This window comes from Engystomops pustulosus, chromosome 10 (genome assembly GCF_040894005.1).
Source record: "Engystomops pustulosus chromosome 10, aEngPut4.maternal, whole genome shotgun sequence".
Lineage (NCBI taxonomy): Eukaryota > Metazoa > Chordata > Amphibia > Anura > Leptodactylidae > Engystomops > Engystomops pustulosus.
In genome coordinates, this window is record NC_092420.1 from 94,194,391 (window position 1) to 94,212,068 (window position 17,678).

General features: G+C 45.4%; 1 protein-coding gene across 12 annotated transcripts in view; it reads right to left on the bottom strand.

The window, feature by feature from the left end:
• DAB1 (DAB adaptor protein 1) overlaps positions 1–17,678 on the bottom strand; it is a 507,503-nt gene that overhangs the window by 122,522 nt on the left and 367,303 nt on the right. Inside the window, exon 1 of one of the 12 annotated variants that reach the window (XM_072128816.1) lies at positions 14,069–14,140. The exons of the other annotated variants lie outside the window; for them this stretch is intronic. The gene's annotated coding sequence lies outside the window, so the exon portion shown is untranslated. Of the gene's footprint in view, positions 1–14,068; positions 14,141–17,678 lie in introns of those variants that run through there. 12 annotated transcript variants of the gene reach the window in all.

Genomic DNA, 17,678 nt, shown 5'->3' on the forward strand with positions numbered 1-17,678 from the left:
ATCACTGCTATGAAGCTGGACTTTGTCACTACTATTAGGCTGTACTTGTGACACTTATATGAGATTAGTATAAGACACTAAAGTAAAGCTGGGGGTGTAGAATCTGACAAGTTATCACCCCGTTAGGTTGGCAAACTGTGGGTCACAAATACACACACGTCGTTCCTATTTTATACACAGTTGTGTATCAATCTCCGTTCTGCCTGAAACTCATATCATCCTAGAAATGTAGAAATTACTATTCTCAATTATATGCAGGGCCCAAGGCAGGGACTAAAAAGAAAATCGAACCACTGATAGAGGAGGAGGGAGGAGGGAGAGGAGGGGGATGCAGCTTCAGAGTCTATGCCTGGGGCTGTATGCTGTGAGAGGGGAGGAGGAGCAGCAGGCAACAAAAATCTTAATGTTTCCCAGGAAGTATCTACTCAAAAGGCAGAAAGTAAGCAAATGAGGACCCGAAATCTGCACTTTATCCCCATATTTCTGGCTGCGTTACATCTCCTGCACATGCACAGTACAGCTGCGGGGGAGGGACTGTGATCACACATATGCTATAAATTGCTATTTACATCAGACCTTGGAATATAAGATCGTAACTGCAGATAAATGAATAAAAATAGCTACATTTATTCCAAAATTCCCTGGCAAAAAAATCTGAAATTTTCAGAATATTTTGCATTTTTAATCCGTAAACCGGCACAGATCTGGAGGGGGCGAGGAGCTCGCTGTCTTTTTATAACTTTCCAGCTGTCCTGATATTTGATCATAAGGATTGAGGCTCAGCAGGAAAATAATAACATGTATCAGATCTTCTGATCATCAATGTCTACAAAGTAACATCAAGGAACTGTTATATAAAGGGAGCTCGTCCCTAATACAGAGGGAAATCAGCCCGGACCCACTTTATACTGGGGATAGTTACATCACCTGAAGGATGCTGAAGAGGAGGGGTTTAACAGAAGGTTTTTTTATCTAGTTTTAAGGCGTCACATGATCTCTCTCAACCAGTCTGCACCCTGAAGACGATCACATGATGCAGTGTGTGGCTCCGATGGGTGCAGTCACACCTCACTCCCGTTTAAAAATGTATTGCAACAGCTGAAGAGAGATTTGCCTATTTAAACAGCTGTAAACACGTGTGTTTACAAAATGCAAATGTTAACACTAATGTTAACACTGTGTTAACAAATGCATGCGTTAATGCCAAGAGAGGTGGGGCCCCCTCTTCTATGTGGGGTTTGCCCCTATACTGTTTATTTACTACATGGACACTGAACAGGCAGGAAACATTCTCCACCCGGACTGATAATGATACAAATGTTACAAATCCAAAAACATTTAATCAATAATTACCCTAAAATCCTAAACACTGCACAGCAACAGCCAGAAAACAACAAACAGCGGTCAATAACCTCCTGCTGCAAAGGGATGGGAGAAGAATCGCGATGAATTATAGAAGCTTCACATAGACCTGACACCAAATTACTTTTGTTTGACGAGTGAACAAAAAACAACAAATGAGCTGCGCTGTAATTTACAGTCTACAACGCGACGGAACGAGGGATCGGAAGACCCTGACAGGTACATGGAATGAATTCGGTGTTTGCAGTTAACGGAAAGTAAAATTCTAATGTGCGGCAGCGTCTCATCTGTAGCTGACTTGTGCTTTCCACCCCCCACAACTAATCTCCTGATCTAACAAATTAGACACAATTAGATACATTTTCAAAAGTTGCAGGTGAACTACATTGATAGGAAATGGGTTATGTTTGGGGGATGCATTTTTCTACTTTGTGGGAAATTTATGAAAGAGTCAGACTCCACAGTCTTCTGCGCCAGATAAATCAGGCTGCAGGACGTCTCTGGAGTAGTTCATGACTATAGACCAGTTATTAGTTAGTTTAGTTTCCAATTCATTTCCTGATACATACTTAGTCGTGCCCCCTTTCCCGAGGCCAAGCCCCCTTTTCGGACAACACGGGAAACTGTCTGAAAGTAGTATTAAGCCCTTAATGAATGTGACACAAGCCGTTTCAGGGGCAAACTACTCCATAATTCTGGTGTAGACAGATTAATTACAGTACTCTCCCCATAAGCTGTGTATACCGTATTTTTCGGACTATAAGGCGCACAAAAAATCCTTTGATTTTCTCAGAAATCAAAAGTGCGCCTTATAGTCCAGTGCGCCTTATATATGAACCATACTTACAGACAACAGCTGCCTTGTACTGCGCACAGGTCTGCCACCTGCTGGTCATTCATCCTTATAATCAGGTGTGCCTTATAATCCGGTGCGCCTTATATATGTACCTAGATGTTTTAGCAGGCATTTATTGATGGTGCGCCTTATAATCCGGTGCACCTTATAGTCCGAAAAATACGGTGTATATATATATATATCCAAGGAAAAACAGCACTCTCACAGGTGGTGGTTAAAAGAAAAGTGGATCCTTTTATTCCATCAAATGTGATGTTTCGGCGCTACAAGAGCCTTTCTCAAGCATGAATTTTTTAAATAATTTCTTTACTTTAAGCAAGCACCTACCATCTATGCTCGATTAAGTAGCAGAAGCCCAACATGATCCTGGTGGATAGCACTATGGAGTATCTACCTGTCCATCGCTATCTATAGCAGTTCTATCAGCACATCACTGCCCCTAGTGGTCAAACATGGTACAATTTTCAGGACCCTACAACAGTGATAAGTTGGTCAGTCACTCCCATCCCCAGATGGGCCAGATTTTTATGGAAATGTATGAAAACTAACCTTTTAACTACCTCTAATGCAGACAATTGATTCCGCCTCCGCCATAGGCCGCGGATAAACTGATAAAAAAAAATCCAATTAAATGCGTTCAGATTCATATTTAAGCGGCGGCACTAGATGGCAGATAAATATTTACATGCTTCATCGCCTGCACTTTATTAAAAAGTCTGCAACTAAATGTGATTAGTATTCAAATGGCGGAGAAATGCTATTAACATTATACCGCAAGTGCCGCAACGTAGCGCTAATATCCAGAGAAACCAGCGCCGGCTCCATGTACAGCGGCAGATTCTGCTACTCCTGGGGCCCTAAGTAGAGGTATTTCTAGGGCCCCAGAAGTGGACGGGCACAAGTGGCAGAGTGGAGAGGGTGGTGATGTTTCAGCGCACGCTGCTGGGGGCAAGCTGGACCCATCAGTGATGGGTCATTTGCAAACGAGCCGGCTCATTCGCGTGAAAGATGTGAGCCGGCTCACCTAAACATCGTCGAACAAGTCGAGTGTTGTGGGGGGACTGACTGATATATTTAAAAGGGAGCCGTTCAGGAGCCAAAAGAGCCGGCTCTTCTTAGTGAGCGGAGCCTAGTGAGCCGGATCACTAAGAAGAGCCGGAATTCCCATCAGTAGGATCACTAACGACTAAACAAAACCGCATGGGAAGAGTTTATATCAGTAACTGATGTGTAATTTATTATGATAAATCTTCATTTTCATGTGAATAAGCCCTTACATACAGACGAATGAGATGAATGGACGATACAACCCGGGGAGCGACGCACGAGGGGCTGATTATTGTCTCCATTACTCTGCACAGTAGATGTTGATCATTATTAAATGAGTCACAATTCCTGGCGTCTTCTCTATCAGAGATTATCACCGTGTATTATATACAGTCCAGCGCAGCAGGTATCTATAGGGTCTATAGATGGCAATCCCAGGGTGCAGGGTCATTAAGCCACACCCACTCAGTATTACGTTACACCTACCAGCAAGTCACAGCTACCTAGTATGACACCATATCCCCTTAGTAATAAGCCACACCCACACAGTATTACACCACACACATCAAGTATTAAGCCACACCCACTGAGAATTACATCACGCACATCAATAAGCCACACCCATCGAGTATTAAGCCACACCCACTCAGTATTACGTTACACCTACCAGCAAGTCACAACTATCTACTATGACACCGCATCCCCTCAGTAATAAGCCACACCCACTCAGTATTACATCACATACATCACTAAGCCACACCTACAAAGTATTAAGCCACACCCACTCAGTATTACATCACACACATCACTAAGCCACACCTACCGAGTATTACGCCACACCCACTAAGTATTACGTTACAACTACCAGCAAGTCACAACTATCTACTATCTACACCACATCCACTCAGTAATAAGCCACACCCACTGAGAATTACATTAAACATATCAATAAACCACACCTACCGAGTATTAAACCACACCCACAGAGTATTACATTACACCTACCAACAAGTTGCAACTACCTACTATGACACGGCATCCACTCAGTAATAGGCCCCACCCACTCAGTATTACATCACACCCATCAATAAGACACACCTACTGAGTATGAAGCCACACCCACTGAGAATTACATCACACAGATCCATAAGCCACACCTACCGAGTATTAAGCCACACCAAGTGTGTATTACGTTACCCCCACCAGCAAGCCACAACTACTTACCATGACACCACATCCCATCAGTAATAGACCACACCCACTCAGTATTATATCACACAATTAAAAAAAAAGCCACACCTACCAAGTATTAAGCCACCCCTACTTAGTGTTAAGTTACACCTACCGGCAAGCCACAACTACCAACTATGACACCACATCCACTCAGTATTACATCACACACATCCATAAGCCACACCTACCAAGTATTAAGCCATAAACACTGGGTATAAGCCACACCCACCAAGAGTGCCACACCCATGCAGTACTTTATCACACACATCATTAAGCCACACCAACTTAGTATTAAAATCAATATTGCATGCAGACCTGTCAACACCAAACCAGAATTAAGCATTACCCTCCAAGTATTAAATCCCGCCCACAAAGCACTTAGCTACAGCCATAAAGTAAACATTCATTCAGTATCGAGGTAATGAGGTTTTTTTAATAAGATTACACAGGGCAGATCATGAACTAACCCCTTTCATCTGCACGTAACTGATTCAGTAGAGATTAGAGATGAGCGAGCACTAAAATGCTCGGGTGCTCGTTATTCGAGACGAACTTTTCCCGATGCTCGAGTGCTCGTCTCGAATAACGAGCCCCATTGAAGTCAATGGGAGACTCGAGCATTTTTCAAAGGGACCATGGTTCGAGAATAAAATGTGTTAATTAATTGAAAAAGAATGTCTTCTGATAAGTTATCAGATGTATGCAAACATCTGCAATCTATTCTTCACTGTTCCCCGTGTATATTATCTCCCGACAGGTTAGCAGATGTGAAGAACAGTGAAGAATAGAATAAAAACAGTGAACACAGTGACCACAGGATCATTTAAGTGAAAAACACAGTGAAGAATAGATTGCAGATGTTCGGCACATCTGCTTACTTATCGGGAGATACGCTGTCCCGGGATCCGCTGCTCTTCTTCCACTGAAGCCTCCCCGATGTCTCCGTGCCGCTCCCCGATGTCTCCGTGCCGCTCCCCGATGTCTCCGTGCCGCTCCCCGATGTCTCCGTGCCCCGATGTCTCCGTGCCGCTCCCTGATGTCTCCGTGCCCCGATGTCTCCGTGCTGCCGCTGCCCGATGTCTCCGTGCTGCCGCTGCCCGATGTCTCCGTGCTGCCGCTGCCCGATGTCTCCATGCTGCCGCTGCCCGATGTCTCCATGCTGCCGCTGCCCGATGTCTCCATGCTGCCGCTGCCCGATGTCTCCATGCTGCCGCTGCCCGATGTCTCCGTGCTGCCGCTGCCCGATGTCTCCGTGCTGCCGCTGCCCGATGTCTCCATGCTGCCGCTGCCCCATGTCTCCGTGCTGCCGCTGCCCCATGTCTCCGTGCTGCTCCCCGGTGTCTCCGTGCTGCCGCTGCCCCATGTCTCCGTGCTGCTCCCCGGTGTCTCTGTGCTGCTCCCCGGTGTCTCTGTGCTGCTCTCCGGTGTCTCTGTGCTGCTCCCCGGTGTCTCTGTCCTGCTCACCATGTTCTTCAATGTGTTCTTCACATACTATTTTGTTCGCACCGTTCCGCGCGTATCTTCCGACAGGTAAGCAGATGTGCCGAACATCTGTAATCTATTCTTCACTGTTTTTCACTGTGTTTTTCACTTAAATGATCCTGTGTTCACTGTGTTCACTGTTTTTATTCTATTCTTCATTGTTCTTCACTGTGTTTTTTTAATTAAATGCTCGATCTCGAGCAGGGGAAATACTCGTCCGAGCAACGAGCCGTTTCGAGTACCTTAATACTCGAACGAGCATCAAACTCGGACGAGTATACTCGCTCATCTCTAGTAGAGATCCTTGTGGGAATGACCAATTATTACAATGGATGTAGTACAATGTCATACACTGAAGCAGCACATCAGCTCTATTATCCTATGTATCCAACCTATGTGTCTCCATGGTAACAGACTACAAACACATCCTGTGTAGTCTGATCATGCAGCCTTGTGTTTCAGGTCTCCTTCTGCCTTCTACTCCTCTTAAGAAACTGGGGGACATATTGGCAGGACCAGACTACACAGGATGTGTTTGTAGTCTGTAACCATGGAGACACCTTGGTCTGTATAGGATTTGTAGACCCAGAATAGGTGTTTTTCATTAGGTTCTTTTTAGAAATCTATCTACATCTATCTTTCATGCCCTTTGTGTGACCGTGTCCCTGCACCTGAGCAGCAGTAAGGAAGCTCCTGGTTTTGGGATGTGCTGATTCTCCGGGCTGAGGTCATGCAGGGTAACGGTGGAGCCCGCCGCGTGCAGACGTTTCATAAAATATGAAGATCTTATCGAGGTCGAGTCCAAATTCCAAATGACCTAATGCTAATTGAGACAAATGTCTACTCAATAATTCACCGAGCGCAGTGATAGGTGTCACCCTGTCCCTTCTGGTTATGGTCAATCCAAAGTCAGCGACTACAGAATCCTATCCACATCTTAAAGGGGCTTTTATTTAAGAAAAATAAAAAATTCTCCATTTCCCTGATGTACAGTAAATCTTTCCTTATAAATTTCTGTCTTTAAGCAGCCACCACAAGGGGGAGCTAGCGAGGTTTGTGTAAACTTTATATACTCAGACCTTTAGATGTCAGCTGGCGGTGATCCCGCGTCTACAGCGACGTCTATTACTGGCTCTTGGGCTTAACGTTTTTTACTTTTGTCTACCCCTGTGTGTCCCAAAAATAATGCAGCAAAAAATGTTAAGGTATTGGACAAAAAAGGAAGTTATGGCCAAAAACCAAAAAGTGTGAACATTTGTTAAAAATGCTCCGGTCATTAACCTCTTAGTGCTCCGCGCCGTACATGTAATACTGCTAGTACTGTATGATGAGGACTCATGGGTTGAGTACAAGTCATACAAAATTGAAGTAACCTGCAGCTGCATCCCCCTCCTCTCTATTCTCCAATCTCAAAACATGCAGTCTAGCAGTCACATTGCAAGGGATATGATGCAGCTGCACCTTCCTCCCTGCCCTTCTCCAATCTCATCACATGCAGTCTCACAAAGATATCAATAGCAATACCCTGCAGCTTCATCTCCCTCCTCTCCCTTCTCTTATCTCACTATATGCAGTCTCACAGTCACATCGGAGGAGATTTGATGCAGCTGCACCTTCCTCCCCGCCCTCCTCTAATTTTACAACATGCAGTCTTACAGACATATCAATAGCAATAACCTGCAGCTTCATCTCCCTCCTCTCCCTTCTCTTATCTCACTACATGCAGTCTTGCAGTCACATTGGAAGAGGTATAATGCAGATGCACTTTCCTCCCCTCCCTTCTCCAATCTCATCACATGCAGTCTCACAGACATATCAATAGCAATACCCTGCAGCTGCACCCCCCTCCTCTCCCTCCTGCAGTCTCACAGACACATTGAAAGTGATACCCTGCAGCTGCATCTCTTCTGTTTTTTACAATATATATTTTTTGCTGCTGATCCCACACACACATAGAAGAATGACAGGGTGAAAAATATGTCAGTCTCCTGCCCTGATACAAAGTTTCATATCTTGACAAGTTTAATTTACTGTAAACTAAAAGATCTATTTTTCTGAAGTGTTTACTCTCTGCTTGCTGTCAATGACTGGAAACCGCCCGAAGGAAGCTTAGCTAGAGGAAGACGATGGCTACAGCTCAGACTGATGGAGATTCTATGTGACATTTTCTGTTACATTGTTGCCACAGTTACTGATTCTCACTTTCCCAGAGTGCAGGGACCTGAGACATTGCACCAAACCCCCATCTGTTATATTTCTGTCACTTTTAGAGAAAATATGTACAGTAATATCCCTGAGCGTGGAGCGAGACATCCTCTCCTGTGTTCTTGCCCCAGACTGCACGGGTCAGCAGAAGCGGTGACCCGGGGGGTATAATTACTATCCTGGCAGGAGGCTGCGCTGCCCTCTCATGGAGTGGAGCAGGATGACTGCCGGCTCCCTGCCCGGGCGCTGACATTCCCTGACATTTCTCTAATGCAGCTTTTTGTCTGCTTTAATGATTTTATATTTTCAGGATATTTACTGACGTGCAGCAGAGACAGAGACAGGTCTGACGCTACGAAACATGGAGAGCTCTCAACTTGTCAGAAACCATCCCTGCTGGTTCAGTGTCTGCATGCATCATGCTATGTTTGGCATGGTTATATGTGCACCCATGCAAGGTTAACTCCATCAAGCCCCCAGGGTGACAGACTTAACCTCCCTCATTCTATATGACCCAGGACTGAATAGGTTAACTGTTCTGAAGGTCCAGATGTGATGGGATAATAAGAAATATGTCACACATGCGGCTGTATACAGGTCATAGAAGCTGCAGGAAAATAGGAGAAAGCCGAGACATTGCACATCATCTGTAAGAGCCGCATAACAGACATTACTGGCACCAGGATGATACGGAGACCAAGGTTATTGAGCTCACACCTTCCTTCATCTCCTGCTATATCAAGGGCTTAGGGTGAGGATGGTTGTGGGCAATGTTGCAGAATAGTGAGTGCAGCTCTGGATCATAATAAAGGATGTAACTCAGGATCAGTACAGGATAAGTAATGTCATGTATGTACACAGTGACTGCACCAGCAGCAGAATAGTGAGTGCAGCTCTGGGGTATAATACAGGATGTAACTCAGGATCAGTACAGGATAAGTAATGTCATGTATGTACACAGTGACTGCACCAGCAGCAGAATAGTGAGTGCAGCTCTGGAGTATAATACAGGATGTAACTCAGGATCAGTACAGGATAAGTAATGTCATGTATGTACACAGTGACTGCACCAGCAGCAGAATAGTGAGGATGAATAATATATTATATATTTACAGCTGTTTCCATACACGGTGTTAGACTCATATCTACACTAAGAATATGTCAAAAATCCCAGATAAAAAAATACAGTTGTGTAATTTTATCTGCCAACATGAAGGATATGATTATGAAAACCCACAGGACCGCATTATAGGGTGAGCAGATCCATTTGTGTCCATCATACAATAGATCAGTTTCTGTCTGGAGTCTTGTTACTCTGTTCATGTAACAGATGTGGAGAGCTCAAAGTTGCATGAGGGTGGAGTAACACCTGGACGCACACATGCAGCACAGTCATAGAATGTTTCTTCACCTCCCATGATGCTGCGATCTGATTGGTTCCCATGCTTGGCTACAATGTTGCAGGAGTTGTTACAGATAACCTGCGCCTTCAGCTTGTAGAGAAGACTTGGATTTGGCCGCTCTCGTCTGTTCGGAGCAGGATGGGGGGGGGGGGGGACGTTGCCCGGGAGATTAGGACTCATAATGGAGGGTCTGTCACAGCGTGTAAGCACCCGCCATACTGTCCCCGGCTGAAATGTTTGTTATGCAGATTACTGTGACAGTCAATCTGTTTTCCCAGCTTCCTCCTCACCCTAATGTAGGTCACCCCCAGACACTGGGACAATACGTTCCGAGTGACACAATTACCATCGACACGAAGGACGACTGCGAATAAATCACGTAAAATGTAAAACAATCCGAAAAAAAGTCGAAGGATAGAACTTCCTAAAATGTGATACTTTCTTATCAAATCAATGTAGTGTGTAATCAAACATTGTAGAGCGCGGTCCGGGACGCCGTTCATCAGCGCCGGCCCACGCCGACAGGTTAATGGCGCGGAGATCCTCCGACACAAAGAGGCGACATTTATAAACTTCATTTAGGAAGACGGAAAATAATTGGTTTTTAATTTAATGTTGGAAAATAAAGTATAAGAACTAAATGGAATGAGATTTCGTCTCTTGTAACAGAATTATAAAATTATTTAGAGGCTTAGGATGATACAGAGACTAGAGAGGGGCAGACATGGATCCTCGGGGGTGGAGTAAACCTGTGTAAGACTCCACCCCCAAAGACATAAAGAGCTACTGGCTTAAGGGATCTGTCAGCAGGTGACCATAGAGACTGCAGCCAGTGTTATGTATTGTCCCTGGAGAGATGTGTAATCAGACCTCACACTGCTGTGCTCTGTGCTCTCTGCAGCCAGTGTTATGTATTGTCCCTGGAGAGATGTGTAATCAGACCTCACACTGCTGTGCTCTGTGCTCTCTGCAGCCAGTGTTATGGATTGTCCCTGGAGAGATGTGTAATCAGACTTTGGGTATGTTTTTAGTAGCAGCAGGACTGTGATATATGGCTAAATATTCCAGGATTGTAGCTTCTCTAAGTGTACTGGGGGAAGGGTGCTCACAGTGCAGTGATCTGTGCTCTCTGCAGCTACTGTTTGGTCTTGTCCCTGGTGTGATGTGTACTCATACCTGTGTGAATGTTTTTAGTAGCAGCTGGACTGTGATATATGGCTGAATATTCCAGGATTGTAGCTTCTACAAGTGTACTGGGGGCATCTGCTAACACTGCTGTGCTCTGTGCTCTCTGCAGCTACTATTTGGTCTTGTCCCTGGCATGATGTGTACTCATACCTGTGTGAATGTTTTTAGTAGCAGCTGGACTGTGATATATGGATGTATATTCCCAGTTGGTAGCATCACTGCACTGGGAGCGCGTCCTCACACTACACTGCAATCTCTTCAGCCATTGTTATGTATTGTCCTTGTAGAGAGGTGTAATCATACATTTGTGTATGTTGGTAGTAGCAGCAGGATTGTCAATTATCGATTTGTAGATGTGTACTGGGGATGTGTCCCCACACTGCTGTTCTCTGTGCTCTCTGCAGCCAGTGTTATGTATTGTCCCTAAAGAGATGTTTAATCATACTTTTCTGTATATTGTTAGTAGCAGCAGGACTATGAAATATGAATGTTTATTCTGGGATTGTACCATGAGGGTGCATCCTCACACTTCTGTACTCTGTGCTCTCTACAGCCAGTGTTAGGTTGTGTCCCTGGAGAGATGTGTTATCAGACCTTTGTGTGTGTTAGTAGCAGCAGGACTGTGATATATGGATTTATATTCCAGGATTGTAGCTTCACCAAGTGAACTGGGGGCGTGTCCTCACACTGCTGTGCTCTGTGCTCTCTAAAGTTAGTGTTATGTATTTTCTAAGTAATTATCTAGTGTTGCTGGGGTCTGTTAGTGTCTCACCTTCCCTTGTATCAGGTCCTGGACTCTGCTGGGACCTGATATGAATGGGGGTCCCCGCGGCCGGACCCTTTAATGTGTTCTCCCCCATGAGTCCAGTACTAGCCCCGCTCGCTCTATACTCCTCCGCTGTACAGTAATGTATACAGACGCCCCGGCTAATCACAGGATTGCGTTGCAGAGCGTCGCTCTTCGCCGCCACTAAATACATGTTTCTATATTTTTCCTGTATTTCTGGCAATGTTTAATTTAGGCAACATAAAAATTATGCGCTGATAGCAGAGTAACGCCACATAATAAGGTAATTGGTCCTTAACGAAATTATAACCTTCAGCAATCTCTGAATCGCAGCAAAATCTGAACATTGTGGATATTGTAAACGTAGTTCTAGAATGTGAAAATCGGCAGCACCTGGCAGAAGGCGCAGCGCGGCCCCGATGGGGGGTGCAAACCCAGGAGTGAGGGGGTGTAGAGAGGAGGGTCCCAGAGATGTCACCTGCAATCCAGGGGTGCAACATTGTATCAAAGGAGCATAAACACTATGGGGGTCATTTATCATTCGGCTCCTTGAGACACTTCTATGTCTAATTTTGGAGCTCCGCTGCCCATCAGAATCATTAAAGGGATATTCCTCCCCATGAAGACAAGTTTCTTAAATATACTCAGGATAAAAAAATAACACATTCTCTAATTCACTGTTATTAACAAAAATATAGCATTTCACAGATATAAGTCCATCCTGTCTCTATCAGTCCTGCTGTACACAATTTCACTTGCCCCTAGACACGACCCTGTAACTTTTGACTTGGGGTCGTGGAAGCCATCTTGGATTTCTGTGTGACGGCCATGGAGCTGAGATTTCTGTCTGTCTATGCTGTGTGGCTGTAGCCCCGCCCCCTGCACGGAGCTCAGAGACAATCACTGATCACTTCCTGCCAGCACATCGTGAGCAGAGAGAGAGAGGCGGCTAATGATGGCAAGTCCAAATCTTCTTAGCGAGCTGGATCATTAGTCTCCGCTCACTAAGAAGAGCCGGCTCTTCTGGCTCCTTCATGGCTCCCTATTAAATATATAATGGGGCGCCCCAGGCCAGTCGGTCACCCCACATCACGTTTTAACCCGATTTATAGCGGCCGGCCGTAAACCCAGGAAGCAAGCTCTATCTTTTCCCGTGTACAGTATGGTTCCATACATCTGTGATCACCGTACCTAAGCAAGGTGCCATAGGCGCCATTATCACAAGAATAAGTCCCCAAACGGCTGGTGTGAAAGGGGCCAAACACTGGCTGTAGAGAGCACAGAGCACAGCAGTGTGAAGACACTCCCCCAGTGCACTAGGAGAAGCTACAATCCTGGAATATAAATCCATATATCACAGTCCAGCTGCTACTAACAACATATACAGAGGTCAGATTACACATCTCTCCAGGGACAATACATAACACTGGCTGCAGAGAGTACAGAGCACAGCAGTGTGAGGTCTGATTACACATCTCTCCAGGGGCAATACATAACACTGACTGCAGAGAGCACAGAGCACAGCAGTGTGAGGTCTGATTACACATCTCTCCAGGGACAAAACATAACACTGGCTGCAGAGAGCACAGAGCACAGCAGTGTAAGGTCTGATTACACATCTCTCCAGGGACAATACATAACACTGGCTGCAGAGAGCACAGAGCACAGCAGTGTGAGGTCTGATTACACATCTCTCCAGGGACAATACATAACACTGGCTGCAGAGAGCACAGAGCACAGCAGTGTGAGGTCTGATTACACATCTCTCCAGGGACAATACATAACACTGGCTGCAGAGAGCACAGAGCACAGCAGTGTAAGGTCTGATTACACATCTCTCCAGGGACAATACATAACACTGGCTGCAGAGAGCACAGAGCACAGCAGTGTGAGGACATACCTCAGTGCACTTGGAGAAGCTACAATCCTGGAATATAAATCCATATATCACAGTCCTGCTGCTACTAACAACACACACAAAGACCTGATTACACATCTCTCCAGGGACAATGCCACACAGTAAACTTCTATCAGTGCAGCAAGAAATCCTCATTATGGGTCAGAATTCAGCAATTACAATAAAATATCAGTTTTTTGCCAGTTTCCCTCTTTCTTATAGATGAATCTCACATCATGATTCTGTCCCTCTCTGTTTCTGCAGCCTTAGAATCTGGATTGGATACATTTTCCCGCACCCCCAGGAGACCCCCCGCTATTACTCCACAATTTTCAGCTTCCGATTCGCTTTGGACGGATACAATCGGCTCCAGTTTATATTTTCACACATTTTCATCCATTTGTCCAACAGGAAATAATGGATGAATTTCCCACAAGGGCCGAGAGCAGCGACAGGATCCCCCAGAAACTTCTGCAGATCCGCGCCGTATCCAGAAATGATATAGAAATATCTAACAATCGGAGGTTAACCGTTTACTGCCCACCCTCTGCCGCCCATACGCTAAGAGGAGACAACAACGAATAGGAAATACGACCGGGTTCACTTACTTTCTACAGCTTCCTTTGTAGAACTCTCCATAAGGAACAGATGTTATCCGGGACCTGGGAGCCTTATCTATGGGAATAGAAGAAAGCAGAGCAGGGGGCAAAGTGCGGATCACCTGCAGAGCCGTAATTACAGGTGTCAGCACCCAGGACGGCGAGCGGGAATGCGGAAGAATCTGGACACCAATAACGGTGAAAGTAACCGCAGAACAGAAAAAATGATAATATCTGTGATCACATCTCACATAATGGGGCTTATTTACTAAGGATCGTACTTCCGTCAAATTTTTGATATTTTAGAAGGGGATTGTGCTGCACGCGATCGGATTGTGGCGCAGCTGCTTTCATGCGTCAGAAATCGGGGGGCGTGGCCGTCGGACAATATGGCTGATTCGGACTGAGCGTGAGATTTAACTTTCAAATTGTGTCGCAAGATCAAGCACTTCCATGCACCAGGAAGAAGAAGAGGAACTCTGTCGGACCTGAGCGGGGAGTCACACGCCATCTATCATATAAGTAATGTTATTAATCCAGGAGAATGTAGAACAGGTCTGATGGGTCTATGCTCCTCCCACTTTCTATATGCCCCTCCCCTATTGTATTCTCTCTCCCTCACCTCATGTATCCATATCCCCTCTTTCTGTTACCTCTTCTTTCTCTTCTCTTCTCTCCCTAATCCTTTCCCTCTCCTCTCTCTTTTTATCCTGCCCTCTCTTCTACCCCCTCTCTCTACTCCTCATCTTCTCTCCTCAACCTCCCTGCCTGCTCTTCTCTCCATCTAACTCTCTACCCTCCTCTCTTACTCCTGTCCTCTCCTCCTGTCACTCTCTCTCCTCTATACCTCCTGCCCTCTTCTATCTCCTGTTCTGTCCTCCCTCCTCTCTCTCTCTCTCTCTCTAACAGGTTCTCTCTCTCCTGTTCCTTCTTTCTCTCTCTCACTCTCTCTATTCTCTTTCTCTCCTGTCCCTCTCTCTCTTTTTTTTCTCTCTCTCTCCTGTCCTCACCTGTCCCTCTCCTCTCTTTTAACTCTCTTTCTCTCCGGACCCACTCCCTCTCTTTTTTCATTCTCTCTTCTGTTCTCCTCTCTCCCTCTTTCTCCTCTTTTCCTCTCATGCCCCCAATTCCATCGCTTCTCCTCTCTTTCTCTCCTGTAATCCATCTTTTTCTTTCTTTCTCATTCTCTCTCTCTCCTGTCCTCACCTGTCCCTCTCCTCTCTCTCTTTCTCTCTTGTCCTCTCTCTCAACTGTTCCTCTCGTCTCTCTCTCTTCTCTATCCCTCTCCTCTTTCTCCTCTCTCTCTCCCTTCTGTTCTCTCTCTCCTGTCCTCACCTCTCTCTCTCCTTCTCCTCTCTCTCTCCTCTCTCCCCTCTCCCTCTGCTCTATTGCTCTCTCCTGTCCTCTCCTCTCTCTATCCTCTCTCCCTCTCCTTTCTCTCCTCTCTCTCTCCTTTCCCTTTCCTTTCTCTCCTCTCTCTCTCTCTCCTCACCTGTCTCTCTCCTCTCTCTCTCCTCTCTCCTTCTCTCCTCTCTCTCTCTTTTCTCTCTCTCTCTTTTCTCTCTCTCTCTCTCTCTCCTCTCCCTCTCCTCTCTCTCTTTCTCTCTCTTTTTCTCTCTCTATATATCATGGTCAGATCTATAGCTGTAAACCAGTAGATAATAACTTACTGCTGTGCCGTATAATGTACAGAGTTTTATCCATCACCTTCAGTGACTTCTCTCTACGACAAGCGACAGTCTGCGAGGAAATGAATGTGACCAACATTTTGTTTTCAGCTTCCTTAAAATATATAACGAATAAAGAATAATAATCCGAGTCTCTCCTTTTATACTGTGGATGAGATGTCGAGCGGTCAGGGATGTTGTATTTAACTATTTAACTAACAATAATTGTATTTCCTATTCTCTATGGACTGTGTGTCCTCGGATTTCTGCCTCCCACACATCACGTAGGCCCAGATGTATCACACTGGCTGCGCCATAAATACATGCGTAATCTGCTTGTACATGAAGTTATGAAGTGTTTGTGCCAGTTTTCTATTACGGTTGCAACAACACAAAACTCTGCAGCGAAAGGGGCGTTCCCGCGCACTCAGTTATCTCGCAGGGTGCGTCAGATTATTGAAGACAATGGGGCGCATTTACTAAGGGTTGCGCACCTTTGTCGGACTGTGCACGTTCTTCATGGCTAAAACATCTTGCACAGAAATGTCTGCGCCGCTATTGTGCGACCCTTTTGTGGTGCAGCTGTGTTGGCCTCCATGCAACACAAATTAGGGGGCTTTCCGCAGGTCAGTCCGACTGATTCGGACCGAGCACCGTATTTAACTTGCAAATTGTGTCGCACGCCCTATGTTAAAGGTGCAACACAAAAAAGATGGTGAACTCTGTCGGAGTGAATCACGGCGCCCAGCATTATACACGGAAATAGTACTTTTAGTGCAATTTCCGACTTTCTAAGTAAATTTGTGTCGGTCTTCAATAATCTGGTGCACTTTGTACATTAGTGAGGCAGACTGCAGTGCAATCTGCTTCACTAATGATACATTTAGGCTATAGTGTTGTCCTCATACAAGCAATCCCCTCTGTAGCTCTTCCTCCCCTCTCACAGCACAGAGTCTCAGAGAAAGGAAGAGAGAAGCTAAATATTTACCTTTGTCCTGTGTCTATTACTTGTTACAATGTTGCAACAATCTTTAAACATCATGGAACAAATATGACACTTTGTGGATTTAACCCATGAAATGCTGGTTATCAGTGCAGACATTTACAATACCAGATTATATAATTTAATAGGTTACTGTATGACATGTTTTGGTCTATGAAGGACATAGTGAGTGTATGGTTATTACAGCAGGGAGTATTGTATTGTATCTCATGGACCAGGCACCATTGGAATCATAGCATCAATGATGGATTTGCTGGTTTCCTCCCAGTAAGGGTCGAGGCCGTTCTGCATTTTGCAGGTCTTCGGCCATATCAAGCATTGTAGATCAGCAGATAGGACAAGATGCCAGCTCTGCAAATTAACATTACTTGGATAAGGCTTCCCGCTGAGCTGGCAGACGTCCTCTTGGCTTTTCTCCGCGGTCCGTGAACCTTGGTGTTAATCCATTGGAATTGGTTAAAAAAAAAATCTTTAACTTTGATGGCTCCTATAAGAGGCTCCATAGCCACCAGAACAAACAATGTCAAGTATTACAGCACAATAAGCGCCCCGTCACGCCTCGTAACGCTCGCTGGGGTTATCGCCATTAGCCGGAGTCACACTTTAAATCCAATAAATACTGAAAGCTGCAAATGAAAGCAAAAAGTGAGAGAGTAAATATCGGGAATCAGGGGAATTCAATGGCCCGAGGGCAGAGGTTTACAGAATCAGGGGAATTAAAATAATGGAAGAAGGGGCCGCGATGCGCTGCTTCATACACAATGATCAACCATGGATGCCATGTGTACTTAAAGGGAACCTGCCAGCAGGTGAGACCACACAGACTGCAGCCGCTTTTATGTATTGTCCTTAGAGAGATGTGTAATCACACCTTTGTGTATGTTGTTAGTAGCAGCAGGACTGTGATACTGGAGGCATGACCTCACACTGCTGTGCTCTTGCCCTCCGC